At 31.9% G+C, this 15583-nt stretch overlaps 1 non-coding gene across 1 annotated transcript; it reads left to right on the top strand.

The window, feature by feature from the left end:
• Positions 1 to 372: 372 nt before the first annotated feature.
• LOC121216557 (small nucleolar RNA R71) lies at positions 373 to 479 on the top strand. Its single transcript, XR_005912738.1, has one exon. It is a non-coding gene; the product is annotated as a small nucleolar RNA R71 (small nucleolar RNA).
• Positions 480 to 15583: the final 15104 nt, after the last annotated feature.

Here is a 15583-nt window from a genome sequence, read left to right as displayed (position 1 = left end):
TTTGATGGATAATTCTCAAAATAAAGACCTTCCCCACAATACACACAGGAAACTACTTCAAACAGACATGGTGGCTGATCTGCAAAATTATTAGTACTATTAGCGGTTAACAGTTTTAACATAGAGGAAATAGACGATACCTGAGCTGATAACGAAGTGAGGGAGTCAACATCATGAACTCCGACTACACGTCTTCCTGAAGCTGTTTGATTTGTTAGCCATTGATAGTTATTACTCGCGATTCTCTCGATGATCTCATAAGCCTCATTATAAGACTTAGACAAAACTACACCATTCGCGGAAGCATCTACCATCAATCTTGTATGTGCATTGAGACCATTATAGAATGTCTCCAACTAGATACAATAAGGAATCCCATGATGAGCAAACTTACGAAGTAACTCCTTGAATCACTCCCAAGCCTCATACAAAGACTCGTCATCCAATTGTTGGAAAGTTGTGATCTCGTTCCTTAACTTAGTGTTTTTGCTAGGTGGGGAATACTTAACCAAAAATCTCTCTGCTAATTCTTGCCATGTAGATAGAGAACTTGGTGGCAATGAATTGAGCCATGCTCGTACTCGATCTCGTAATGAGTAAGGAAACAACTTCAACCTCAGTGCGTCTTCAATCACACCGGCTATCTTGAATGAATCACTCACCTCCATAAACAATCGAATGTGGAGATGTGGATCTTCCGTGGGCATACAACTATATTGGTCCACTGTTTGCAGCATTTGAAACATCACTGGTTTCAATTCAAACTGGGTTGCCTCAATATCTGGCCTTCTAATTCCTGGGTTTAACTCACTGAAAAGTGGCACAACATATTTTCTAATGCATCGATCCTTATCATCGGCAATGAGGATAGGATTTCATACATTATCGGCTTCATTACCTTGGCCTTGATTCTAATTTCCAAGGTCCATCACGACTTGTCTTTGAGCTGTTCGTTCACGTCTTCTTTCTCTGAAAGTTTACTCAATTTCAAGGTCTATAGGGAGTAAATAATAATTTGATCTATACTCATAAACACCTCAACAGAAAATCACAAAAATTAAAAAGAATAAGTTAGTAATGTTAGAAATAAATAAAATTGAAAATAAATAATTTCACAAAAAAATGACTATGGTAACAGTTGACAATCCTCGACAACGGCGCCAGAAACTTGTAACGCTGGGATTTGTGCAAGTGTACACAGTCGTTATCATTATCAAGTAATAAGTAAGTATCGAGTTATCGTCTCCATAGAGATTGTATTTGTGCTAAGTCACTTCATTTGTAAAATTATATTAGCAATTTGATAAATAAAAACACAATATAGATGAAAAGTGGTGATTATAATATATTAAATGAAATGCAATGATCCCTAATGCAAATTATCCTAAGTATGCAAACTATATGAATGAAATAGATTTTAGTAAAATTAAACACAATTTGCAACAATTATAACATAAATAAACTAGGACAACTACTTTAACTAAACTCAATTTATTAACAACATGCTTAATAATATTCGGAAAAACATTCCTTGGCAACTCGATCTTTCATGAGTTTGGAAACCACATTAGGTCCTCTCGGAATCCTTTACTTAGTAAATGCGCATTTTACTTATCCTTATTTACTAAGGGTTTCTTAGCATTCGTGTGAGGAAACAGAGATGTGTTAGGTTTGAAACAATTTAATCACACAAATCTAAAAACTATGCAAATAACAGAGATTGGTTAGAGTTGTTATGCAACCTACAATTTAATCAGGTTAGGATCTATATTGAGCATGCACATTTCAATTATGCGTCTATTAGCCGCCGTCTAGTTATGATCACTCAGCTAATTCAGGTGCATTTCAATCACATATGAACGAAATACAGACTTTATTTTGATTGCAAACATCATCGATTGAGGCACAAACATTATAAGCATGAATCAAATAAATATTATTTAATCAAAATAATCATCCTAGCTTAAATAAAATTAATCTATCATTGTTGTAAACAAGAACAAAGAACACATTGCAAACATCTTTATATTAAATTAAAGAAAAGAAAGATTAAACCCAATTCAAAGTGGCTGTCACCCAAGACTCTGACTGACGAGGCTCCTTCACTTTTTTGAATTGCTTCTTTGCTGATGGCTCTCCAAGGTGGCTGACCAAGGGATCTTTAGGATGCTAATTTGCTAAAATCCTTATGCAAGGATGATGGTAGGCGTGAGAGCTAAGAGAGTTGAGAGAGAGGATGAGAGATGAGAAGGATGAGGGATGAGGGATTAGGGATGATTGAAAAAGTGAGAAATGAGCTCTTATTTATAGGTGAGGCAAGGGAACTAGCTTGCTAAAATTAGGAGTGTCTATCCTTTGAAACCTCCTCCAAGAGTGGTCGGCCATGAATTGAGGAAATGTGGCTAATTTTTTCTTGATTTTTGTTCAATTTGAATGCCACAACAACTCAGGATTAAGACTCGGTCTCCAGCAAATCTTCAGATAAATATATGATTTCTTTAACTCTTCAAGGGCCTTATGTAATTAAACCAAAAAATGGTTTATAATCAGAAATGTGCAGCCGAAAATTGGTTTGACTTGGTCCCCACTTTGGACGGTTTTACAATTAGAAAAAACTCTCAGACCTATAAAAAATAACAGATAGTTTAGAGGACCAAATGAATTAATTTAACCACTTTAATTAATCAATTTACTTAATTAATTAAACCTAATTTTATTAATGAAATATTTAAAATGAATTATTAAAATATAAAATTATATTTTATTATTTAATTTAATCATGCATGACCCACTTCATAGAATGATGAATGAGTGAGAGATGATGAGATGAGGGATGATGAAAAAGTGAGAAATGAGCTCTTATTTATTGGTGAGGCAAGGGAGCTAGTTTGCTAAAAATAGGAGTGTCCATCCTTTGAAACTTCCTCCAAGAGTGGCCGGCCATGAATTGAGGAAAGGTGGCTGATTTTTCCTTGATTTTTGGTCAATTTGAGTGTCACAACAACTCAGCACTAAATCGGTCATCAGTAAATCTTCGAGAAAATCTCTGATTTCTTTAACTCTTCAAGTACTTTATATAATTAAACCAAAAAAATGGTTTATGACATCCACGTGCAGCCAAAAATTGGGTTGAATTGGTCCCCAATTTGGACGGTTTTGCAATTAGAAGAAAACTCTTAGCCCTGTCAAAAAATAGTAGATAGTTTAGAGGACCAAATAATAGAATTTAACCACTTTAATTAATTTATTTATTTAATTAATTAAAACTCAATTTAGTAATGAAATATTAAAAATGAATTATTAAATATAACTTTATATTTTTATTATTTAATTTAATCATGCATGACCCACTTTATAGCTTAAAAATATAATATGCTCAAATTAATTTAAAATAAGTCATTTTATGCATGAAAACTATATAATAAAGTATAAAATCACATTTTAATAATTTCTATGTCCTAATTTCATATTTTTGCATATTTCATTACTTTGTTAAACAATTACTTGGTTTTAACAACAAATTTAAGTAAAAAGGTAATGAATTATATAGGAAAAATCCTAAATATTTTTCAGTTTACAATTCATCGATTGAGATTGTGGATGACAAGAACACATATGGTTTATTTTTATTTTTATACTTTGTACTATGCAAATATAAAGAGTAAAGAAAAGGAATAAAAAGGTAATGCTCAATGAAAGTAGGTTTATGTTCATGAAATTGATGATTTCAAATGATGTTGCTCATGTATCTGACTTATCTTATGTTAATTCAAGGGAATTATGAATTGATGCACTAACATGTGTTGTTGATGATGCTTAGGCTTGTGCCAAGCAATTGGTAGGATTGTATTATGTTTAATTTTAAAGTTATGCATTGAAATGGTAAGTGTCTAAATAAAAATATGCTTATGTTTATGAAAGGGTGGTAAGAATCAAAGTATGTATTTTCTAATGAAATGGTTTATCATGTGATTCTTGTTTATGCTTATGTCTTGTATTATGCAAATGAAATAGGTAAGAAAAGGTAATGAAATTGTAAGTTCACAATTGAGATGTAATGTGATAAGAAAAAAGGATTGATGAATTAAAGGACTAACCTATATGTGAGAAATTTACTTATGCTAAAGGTAAATTTACCTATATCATGAATAATCACACTAATTTATGAATTTTTAATGTAATTAAGCTTATGCTAAGTAAATGGAATGGAAAATAAGTAGGTTGAATGGTTCATCATTTTAAGAAAAGATTGATGTTTATGTAGTACAACTTATAAGATCTTATTATGTTATGAATTGAAAGTAGATGTGAGTTGATAGTTTTATAGTTTGATAAATCTTGTGGCATTAGTAAAGCTTTACATTTGTCATATAAAGATCATATTTATGATGAAATGTTATGTTTAAAGTTAATACGAGCTTATTAAGCATTCATCTTACGTAGTTATTTTCCTTTACTTTACAGATTATTGGAAGCTCGATTGGTTTGGAAGCTTGTCGAAGACCTATCACACTATTCAGCGATTATATCGGTAGATTTTGATATTTTACTCAAGGTTATAATGGCATGTATAGGTGAACTTATGTATAAGATTTAGTTGATTTATATGGCATGTAAAGGTTACCTTAAATTTATGGTACTTTTGGTACTTTGATGCCTTGATGGTTGGTGTTATTATAGTTGAGTTGATGCGTGATGAAATGACCAATCTGGTATATGAGGATATGTTCATATTGTGGTTATGTTAGGTTATGCTTTAAGATGGTTATGAGCTATGTGTATTCGTATGAATATGGTCAATTATGCTTATGGTTAGGTATATTTGATTGTTTGTGTTTGAGGTGCCTATATGGAATATTAGTTATATGGTTAAATATCCTATTGAATTGGTATTATTATGCATGATTTGGGTATGTTTTAAGGTCTTGGTTAAATGTGCAAGTTGTTGGTAGGTTCATGCTTGAATGGGTGAAAGAAATGGTTTGATTTTGGTCCCTTTCTTATCCACACAGCCTTAGACACGGGCGTGTGTCTCAGCCGTGTGTGACACACAGCCATGTGACACGACTGTGTGTCCCCTAGAGGTTTTAAGGTTTGCATTTCAAGTGTTACAAGGCCTGGTACACAGGCATGTGGCTTGGCCTTGTGACCTAACTCAGAGAGTTACACAGGCACAGACATGACCATGTGTCCTTAATTTGATTGTTACATAGCTTGAGACATGAGCCTGTGTCTCAGTCATGTGAGTCACACGGCTGTGTGATCCTTGCAGTTTAAATTTTTCTAACTTTTTCCTCAATGTTTCAAATGTTTTCGATTTAGTCTCAAATCATTCTAAAGTGTTTTTAGGGCGTCGAGGGCTCGATTAAGGGATGATTAGCATGTGAATGAATGACTTATGCTATGATTGTATTAATTTTTGGAAATGTATGTTCTTATGTTACGGTTTGATGGTAATTCTCCGTAATCTTATTCCGGTAACGGATACGGGGTTAGGGGTGTTACAACTTGCTCATATCATTCAATTACGGTCCAACTACTCCAACCTTTTTAGAATTAGATTAGTTTATGGGTATGTTGCACAGTCATCTATGTCTAGGGATTGCACGCATACAATTTTAGAAATAAAAAAAATTGAATGAAATAGTAAATTAATTCAGATCTATGCTTCAACCATTAAAGAAAATAAATATTTCATCATGTAATCCCAACCCTATGAGATTTAGCTTATAGTTCAGTAATTAATATTCAAAATCAGAATGGCATTCAACATCATTTCAACAAATCAATTCACGAAAAGAAATCAAGAAATAACGAAAGAACTTCAGGAGGATAGCTTTCACTTATCCAGCCCACACTCCAGCGACACAGTGTCTTGTGGTGGCTAAGAGGGACTGCCTTCGTCTTTCTATTCCCATCACTTCTCAACCACAGCCCTCTATTTTTTCCTAAGGATCTCTCCTCTTTTGTGTTCACCACCTTTAGGGTTTCCTCCTTGTTGTTCTTTTTCTTTCCTCCCCTTTTTAGGTTTCATCCTTTGGCTTTTTATAAGTTTTTTTCTCTAGGGTAAATCTAATCAGTGCATGATTTTCTTCCCTCTTTTTTAGCCAGAATTTTCTAATACAAGTAGAGTTATCAGGCAATTAGCTAGGTCTAAAGGCATGAAATATAACTCTTTTTAAGAGTTATCAGCACATTAGAAAAAACAAAAGATTGTTGGAATATACACATCAATTTTTTTCACAATTTTTGTTGAATCGTATGCATCAAAAGGTGTCTATATAGCTATTAAGGGATAGAATTTTATCCTAATCAACTGAATTTATCAAGAAAGATTACTTTTTTAAGCCAAGAGGTTGATAGAGACTCGAATCAACTATCCTAGTGGATGGGTAATATTCGAAGTAGCTATTTATGATACTATGCAATTTGTGCAACCAGATGTGCATACAATATGCATGGGATCGATCGCTTCAATGGGATCTTTTCTCCTAGCTGGAGGACAAATTACCAAACGTCTAGCATTCTCTCACGTTCGATGCCAATGAGTTTTCTTTATTTGATGGAAAGAAAAAAGAAGACTATGCCTTCGCCATATGAAATATGAATTAGTAAGTAATGATAGAATGGCACTTCAAATTTGATATGAAATTTTTTTTATTCTTTTTCTTTCAAAATATTAGATTATGTCGTAGGCCCATCTTAGCATCACATACTTTTTTTCTTTTTACACTATAGGCTATTAACATTATTTATGTTATAAAAGAGTACCAAAAAAATACTATTTTTTTCTTTCCTTTTTTTCAAAAAAAAAATTGGGATTGTTGAATCACGAACAAAATAAATATATAAAGCAACTGAGCCATCATAATATTTTTGAAATTTTTCAAAAAAAGAAGGAAGGGTGGTAATTGGATTATTTAGTGATCTGGATCTATTAGACTCTCTCTATACTTTCTCTTTTTCTTTTTTTGATGAAAGAAAAAAATAGAATTCCATTGTAAAGCCGTATGCAATGCACAAAAAATGCTTGTACGATCATTCGGATAATGATCCATCAACCTGCTAGTTCTTTTTATGGGGCACGAACAAGAGAATTTATCCTGGAATCGGAAGAACTACTGAAACTTCACAAAAGTCTCACAAGGGTTTATGTACAAAGAACAGGCAAGCCCCTATGGGTTGTTCTGAAGACAAGGAAAGAGATGTTTTTATGTTAGCAACAGAAGCACAAGCTCATAGCATTATGGATCTTGTAGTAATTAAATACATTAAATAACAAATAGCAATAGCAACGATTTAACACCAATCCACAATTTAATTAAGATCAATTTAATTAAGATTGATTTAATCTTTCTTCTTCCTTTCCTTCTTAAGTTAAGCCTAAGTGATTAATATTTTATTAATCTATTAAATAGAAAAAGAAGTAATTTAGAATCATTTGGTTAGGATTGATCTAAACCAGTCTATTATGTATATGATTCAGTATGCCAACTATTAAAACAACTTATTAGAAATGTAGGACAGCCAATTAGAAATATCACGAAATTCGCTACTCTTCGGGGATGTCCTCAATGCCAAGGAACATGTACTAGGGTGTATGTGTGACTTGTTCAGATCATGAGCTGAGAAAAAAGAAATAACTTTTTCAATATCAACGATCCATACCAGTGAATAGAATGGGGTTTGCCCGTTCACTATCTAAAAAATATAGATCTACCATATTCTTCTATTGTGTATGAAATTTATGGTTTCCATTGGTGCAAATCCAATCTTGGAATTTGAGATGAGAACAAATTCCCCATTAGTAGCAAATGTTTATCCATTAAATGGGGAAAATCCTATTTAAAAAGAAAAAAGATTATGCTTTGACTCATGCTTTGACTCTTGCAAAGAATGGACTAACAAGGTCAACTACCCAATTAATCATCATCCTTACAGACCATTATTGTATAAGATAGATCTCATTGTGAAAGATCTATTATTGGAAAATTTATGAGTAGAGCCGAAGAGTGTGAACTATACAAGTTACCAATTAAATGAAGGAATGAGCTCCGATGTATAGAGAGGATCTTACCATTTAAGAAGTAACCATAGAAATGATGGAACCCACTATTTATTTATATATTTCTATTTACTACTTTATTTTAGTTAATATGCTCTTTTTACACCTAGTATCAATACAATTTCTTATTTCAAGGCACAATGAAATGCCTAAAAAAAAGGAAAAAAACATGGTCGAGACAGTTAGAGTAGCAAAAGCCATTGGAATTTTTATTTTATACATTGGAAGAATTCGTTTTTTTATTAATAGACTATAAAAGAATAGCTGAAAGAAAGAATTAGTTATTCATCAAAAAAATTTATTCATTGACCAGAATTAAACGGGATATATAGCTCGAAGATGTTGAACAAAAAGTAGTTTATTTGCATCAAACTTTCGAGGGGCTCATTCAAGACTCACTCTAACTATTACTCAACAAAGAATAAGAGCTTTAGTTTTTGCTCATTGGGATAAAGATAGGGAAAAAAGGGATTTTGGTCGTTTGTGGATCACTCAAATAAATGCAGTAATTAGCGGAGTGGGGGTATCCTATAGTTATAGTAGATTAATACACAATCTGTACAAGAAACAATTGCTTCTAAATCGTAAAATATTTGCACAAATAGCTATCTCAAATAGGAATTGCCTTTATATGATTTCCAACGAGATTAGAAAATAAGGAGATTGGAAGAAATCCAACAAAATGCTTTAAATGAAATAGGGTTCCCTCAAGAATGAACAAAGGGAAGGTAGAGTAGAAATTAATATGATAAAAAATTTTAATTCTGATAAGGTCATCAAAACAAGATGAGCGAAGACGCTCAATAAAAAAATATTTTTTCTTCTCCAACTGAATTCTATTATTTTATTTATTTATTCTTACGACACGACAATTTTGATTATCAGATTTTTCGACTAAAGCATCAGTCTACATTTGATAGTTTTGAATTAATTAAAGGGGTAAGCCTATTTATTTTTGGTTCTAAGAGCAGTACTTTTAGTGGTCGACTCGCTTTTTTAAAATTGTTTCTCATTATTAAGAAAAGGTAACGAAGATAAAATACGAGTTTGTTTTATAAAAATAGTAATTAATCATTTTTGCTTTAAGGTCAATCTATTTACTCGCCTAGATAATATTTTTCCTTATTCACTAATAAATCGACTAACTAAACTCATGTTTCTATAATCAATTCGATCCCCTAATTGGATAGGGGGCAAACGCCTATGAAAAGATCGCTTGGATTTAAGAAAGAATCGCTTGGATTTATCCATGATTTCTTTATTCCTTATTTCTGAAAAGAATCCTATCCCTATTTCTAAAATCCTATTTTGAGAATTCAAATTATAGAATTATTATAATAAATAGGATTTGGTTTGTTTATTTTATTATTTATCATTTAAATATATATAAATTTAAATATATAATAATATATAATAATATATAATAATATATAAATAATGTTAATAATATAATAATATATAAAGAAAATATATGTTATATATATAACTAATTATGTACTTATACTTAATATATTATATACCTAAGATCATATTTTCATATTCTCGAGAAGTGGTTACATACAAGCACTTGATTCGATTTATTTATTTATCTCCCCGTGAATTGTATGTTTGTAATGGTAGGGACAGAGTTTCTTCAATTCCAATCGATTGGACGTATTGTGTCGGTTTTTTTTTAGTAATATACTTGGAAATACCTGTTGATTCCTTATTAATGTCATTTCAAACACAACTGGTACATTCCAAAATAATCGTTACTTAGACATCTTTACTCTTGGCCATGAACCTCCTTTGAGTTTTTAGTTCACCCAACTTTTTTATTTTCCGATGAAAAGCGAAGAAGATAGGAATGGAAAAAAAAAGAAATAAAAGTTGCTAACTCAAAACCAAATCATGAAAGATTTCGTTGCAATCAATATAGTAAATCAATATATATATTTAGTAATAGTAAATAATCAGAATAAGTAATACAACGATTTCTAACTCTATTTAGAATCAAACTACAGTACGGTATTTTCTTTAAGTATCTTGTAGGATACGGTTGTTCCAGCCACGTTTCTATTTTCGCTCTAATAGTAATTTAATTGGAGCTTGAACCCGAGTTTCAGTGAGATTGAATCCACTTTTTTCATTCTACCTTCCTTATTTCTTTTATCTAATTTTATCTATTTCTAAATAACCCAAAATAAAATAAAATAAAATAGGGCCAAGAGAGTAGTCACATATATTTGATTGTATCTTGATCTAATCTTTTTCGCCTCGTCTCGCGACAATAAATAGATTTTTTTTTAAATGTTAACGCATCCAAGAAGAAACGATTGATCTTTATCAATAAACCTGCTAGATAACCGAACCAAAGGGTACTTAGTATCGGTGCTACAAAAAGATATGTTTTTAGATCCCGCATTTAAAATCCTCATTCTTTATCATTTTACATTATGCTAATTCATATATAATCACATGTATGTGTGATTAAAGACCACTTGGATTTGTTTATTTGTACTCAGAATTCCTAATTCAAAATTCAAATTTAAATGTACAATAATTCGATAGATAAGATTTTCCCTTTCTTAAAGCAGCATAACAAAATAGGTCCCTTTACGCCTAAGAATGGGAATATTCATTTATTATTCATTATATGGTTGTTATATGATATGAGACCAAAAAGAGGAAATGGAAAGATCATTTTTGTTTATCAATAGATGAAATAAGGATGTGAAAAACAAGATAGGGATTTTCTACATTGACATTGTAGGCCAATTGAAACGGATGTAGCACAGCTTGGTAGTGCATTTGTTTTGGGTACAAAATGTCACGGGTTCAAATCTTGTCATCCTTACCTATTACTTCTCCTTTGAGCAATAACGAGGGAGTTGTTTTAGATTGATTAAAATTAGGCATACATAATCTATCATTTTCTCATATTATATATGATATATGATAGTATAGGTGTGCACAATGTATTGGGGTTATAAAATAAAAGAATCCTCTTTTTTACAATCTTATTTATTATGATAAGAAAGTGATATTATATCAATTCGGTAGAATGTGGTTCTCCAAAACCCAATGTCGTAGGTTCAAATCCTACAAAGCGTGATTCCGCTCTTGTTAGGTCAAAAATTACACCAAACTAAAAAAATTTGGGCAGCAATTCGAATTTGACCTCTTTGGATTAAATTAAAATTATTAAATTAATATTTATTGAAAGTATTAAATAAGTTCAATTAAAATTAAAAAATTAAAGGGTATCTCAAAAAAAGTATGTTAATTAATCAAAGGTCCCACAGATCACCACATATGTATTGTAAATATGTGGTTACGAGTAATCCACCCAAAGTAACAAGAATTAGACCTAAGACGATTCCAAATAGAAAAAATTCAATCATTTCAATTTATTTGAAAGAAGAAAAAGAAAGGTAATATATATCCCTAAATATTAATATCTATTGCCCATGAATATTAATAACTAATAATTGATAATTAACACTGTAAGGAACTATAGAATATGTGGAATAGGAAAGAAGGCTTTGTTTTTATGAACTGCTCATTCATTCAATTAATTTTGAAATAAGTTGTATCTTACTTAGGGATGTCAATTAGGCAGGGCAAATACCGGGGGTGCTCCCCCCACACCCGTACCCACCAAGAATTTTAATCCTCATCCCCACCCCACGATCCGTAAGACTAAATCCATCCCCGCCCCACCATCCACGTAGGTCCCTAGACCCACCTAATCCCCACTATACCTACCCTGTGACCCACTTCATATAATATATTTATAAGTATCAATTAAATAAATATAAACCAATTTTTTTATGAAAATAGTATGAAATACCTGTCCTCCAGACTCCTACCACATATGTGGCATTATTCTAATTGTCACCATTTACAAAAAAATAAACTTCGCCGCAACCCTTTAATTGGTAAATAAAATATAACTTTAACACAAGTTTAAAAAATTCAGAAAATAAAGTCCTTACATAATATCCAAATACAAACAATGTCTAAAATACATCATAAATGTCTTCAAATGCAACAAAAGTGCAAAAATTCCAAAAATAAATCAATACATGCCACTCATGTTGGTTTTGTATCACATTCATCTTGTAGTTCTTCTATCAATTGTGAGCATTGTATCTCTTTAACTTCACCTGGACCTATTAGTCAAAACACGTTAGCGAACAAAAATAATAATTATAAATAAACACATATAAAATAAAATATGAACATAATTATTTTTAGTTAATTTATCAAATATGAAAATCAAATAAAACCATAATAAACAATTGAAATAAAAGGAGAATTGAGATTTTACAAAATGTTGAGGCCTGTGAAGCTTAGTTTCCTTAAGACAGATTCAGCTGCTCCTACGATACTTGAAGTAACGTTGGTCGAAAGTCTCCCAGGATACAACAACAGCAGTGATCAAAGTAGTAGCACCTCTACCACAATCAACCGAACGAACAATGCCTTTTTCTATCATCGGAATATTTAGAAAACACGAAAGATGGAAAAGGAGATTTTTTAGAACAATAGAATTTCGACAAGAGAAATTCTTAGAGAGTATGAAAGTGTACCAAAAAACCATTCAGAATCATGGCCTTTTATAGGCATAGAGAGTGTTGTAATTATGGAAAAATAGCCCCAAAGTCTACCATTAAATCAAATATTTAAACATATTTATTGGAATCAAATCAATAACATAAGCTTCCATATATAAGCAGATTTTGTTTGTTGTGGAAAATAAATTCGTGTTGGGCTAAAATATTCGCAGGCCCATTTAGGACCGGCCGGTTTGGACATTTCACATCGCCCACATTGTGCGGGTGCGCCCTAACCCCATCAGGTTTGGACTTGCACCCCCTACATGTGAGGCAGGGTTAAAAGCTTAGTCATTTAATTACCTTTCAAGGGAGTTCACATATATAAACACATCCCACACTTGGTTTTTAACCAATGTCGAATCTAAGCCTTTTATTTTTCCTCAACAATATTTCCATAGTAGCTTACTTTGAGCATCAATTTCTCATTCATCACTCAACCATTTTGAGCATATGATATACTGTTGTAAAGGTCTCATGGAGTAGAATATGAAACCATAAAATTATGATTCAACTCTCCACCTTTACCTATTAATAATATGCCTCAAAGTTTCCAAAAAATGCAATTTTTCCAACAATCCCTCACATGAATGAAAATTGATAGTTTTAGCGAAAAACTTTGACTCAATGTGGTGATAGAATCTATGATCTATAGTTGCATAGGATAGGTAGGTATCCACCATTAAATCTTCCCTTGCAAAAGTATATTTATTGTACTAGCTGACCAGTAGACGTGATGTCCTTGAACTATTTTACCTTTTGTGTAAACGATGATATACTTCACACAACTACCTTCATGGCAAGGTTTTAGTTCTCATGGTTATGTTCATATAGCCATGAACATCTCCTAGTTCTACAAGATTTTGAGAGAACTATGCCCCAATAGTCTCCTTCAGGTGGCCCCACTTCACTCTCACATAGGTGACTTATGTTGTTCGGCTCACCGAAACACATAATGGTCATTAAAAGAATTGCTTAACCTATCCCATTTGTAGTCACTGTTTACATCATAGGAACGGACTTGGGATAAGTACCTCCACATTGACCTCACAAGGTCTATGCAATTAGGTTGTCCCTTTGAACCTAGATCTTGGAATCTCCAGTCATCTAGGTAGGGTTTTCCTTCAAATAGCGCCTTTTATTTTCATGGGCTTTAGTCACATTCCTTTCGATGTTTTAACAAAATGATATCAGTTTAAGCCTTTAGTTAGCGGATCCGCAATGTTATCTTTTAATTTTTCAAAATCAATATAGATAACTCCATTTGAGATCATTTGTTTAACAGTATTATGTCGACGTCGTATGTGTCTCAACTTACCATTATATGTTACGCTACCAAGACACCCCCCACACTTTTAAGTGGTTGTAGGATGGTTTTCTACCTTTCCATAACTCATGTGGTTGCTTGCCCCTTTTCTTGTGGGGTACCTTATTTAAAAGGTAATTTAGTCATAGAAATGCTCCACCATATTTCATTTGATAACCCCGAGCTTTTTAGCCGTGCGTTCATCTTTTCCTTTAGAATCCAATTTTCTTCTTGGTTACTCTATTTTAGAAATGTATAGTGGTGTTATTGAAATGATCCAATACATCTACCACCATGATTACCTAATCTTTTATTAAGTTAGTTTTCAACTTCTTGCTTATAGAGAATAAATTTTGTTCGTCTTAGCTCGTAGTAATGAAGGTAATAAGCATTTTTATTCCTTCCTCTCGTTTAACCAAGCTTTACAAGCATTGTTATGTATTAGATCAAGTGATTTTTGACCTTTATTAATTTGTCTCAACACATGTTTCACATTTATAATTATAATTATTGTGAAACGAAAGAATGTGCTCTAAGTTAATTTATGTACGTAAAGTATCATAACTAACATATCCAAGCCTACTATGCCATTAATTAAATTACTTAAGCATATGAACAGGAAAGAATGTAAACAGAAAAATATATAGGATTTTTCCTTTATAATTAATCACCTTTTTAATTAAAATTGTTGTTAAAACCAAGTAATTATTTAATAAATTAATGAAATATGTGAAAATATGAAATTAGGACATAGAAATTATTAAAATGTAGTTTTATGTTTTATGTTTTATTATATAGTTTTCATGCATAAAATGGCTTATTTTATATTAATTTAAGCATATTATATTTTTAAGCTATGAAGTGGGTCAAGCATGATTAAATTAAACAATAAAATATTATATTATATTTTAATAATTCATTTTAAATATTTCATTAATAAAATTGGGTTTAATTAATTAAACAAATTGATTAATTAAAGTGGTTAAATTAATTCATTTGGTCCTCTAAACTATCTACTATTTTTGACAGGCCTGAGAGTTTTCTTCTAATTGCAAAACCGTCCAAAGTGGCAACCAAGTCAACCCAATTTTCGGCTCCACATGGCTGATTATAAACCAATTTTTGGTTTAATTACATAAGACCCTTGAAGAGTTAAAGAAATCAGAGATTTACCTGAAGATTTGCTGGAGACTTAGTCTTCATCCTGAGTTGTTGTGGCATTCAAATTAACCAAAAATCAAGGAAAAATCAGCCACATTTCCTCAATTCATGGTCGGCCACTCTTGGAGGAGGTTTCAAAGGATGGACACTCCTAATTTTAGCAAACTAGCTCCATTGCCTCACCTATAAATAAAAGCTCATTTCTCACTTTTTCAATCATCCCTCATCCCTCATCCCTCATCCTTCTCATCTCACATCCTCTCTCTCAACTCTGTTAGCTCTCACGCCTATCATCATCCTTGCATAAGAATTTTAGCAAATTACCCTCTTAAAGGGCCCTTGGTCGGCCACCTTGGAGAGCCATCAGTAAAGGAGTAATGCAAAGAAGCGAATGAGCCTCGTCAGTTAGAGTCTTGGGTGACAGCCACTCTGAATTGGGTTTAATCTTTCTTT

Source organism: Gossypium hirsutum, chromosome D04 (genome assembly GCF_007990345.1).
Source record: "Gossypium hirsutum isolate 1008001.06 chromosome D04, Gossypium_hirsutum_v2.1, whole genome shotgun sequence".
In the NCBI taxonomy this organism is placed as follows: Eukaryota; Viridiplantae; Streptophyta; class Magnoliopsida; order Malvales; family Malvaceae; genus Gossypium; species Gossypium hirsutum.
Note: the sequence above shows the minus strand (reverse complement) of the source record. Positions and strands in the feature narration are given on the sequence as shown.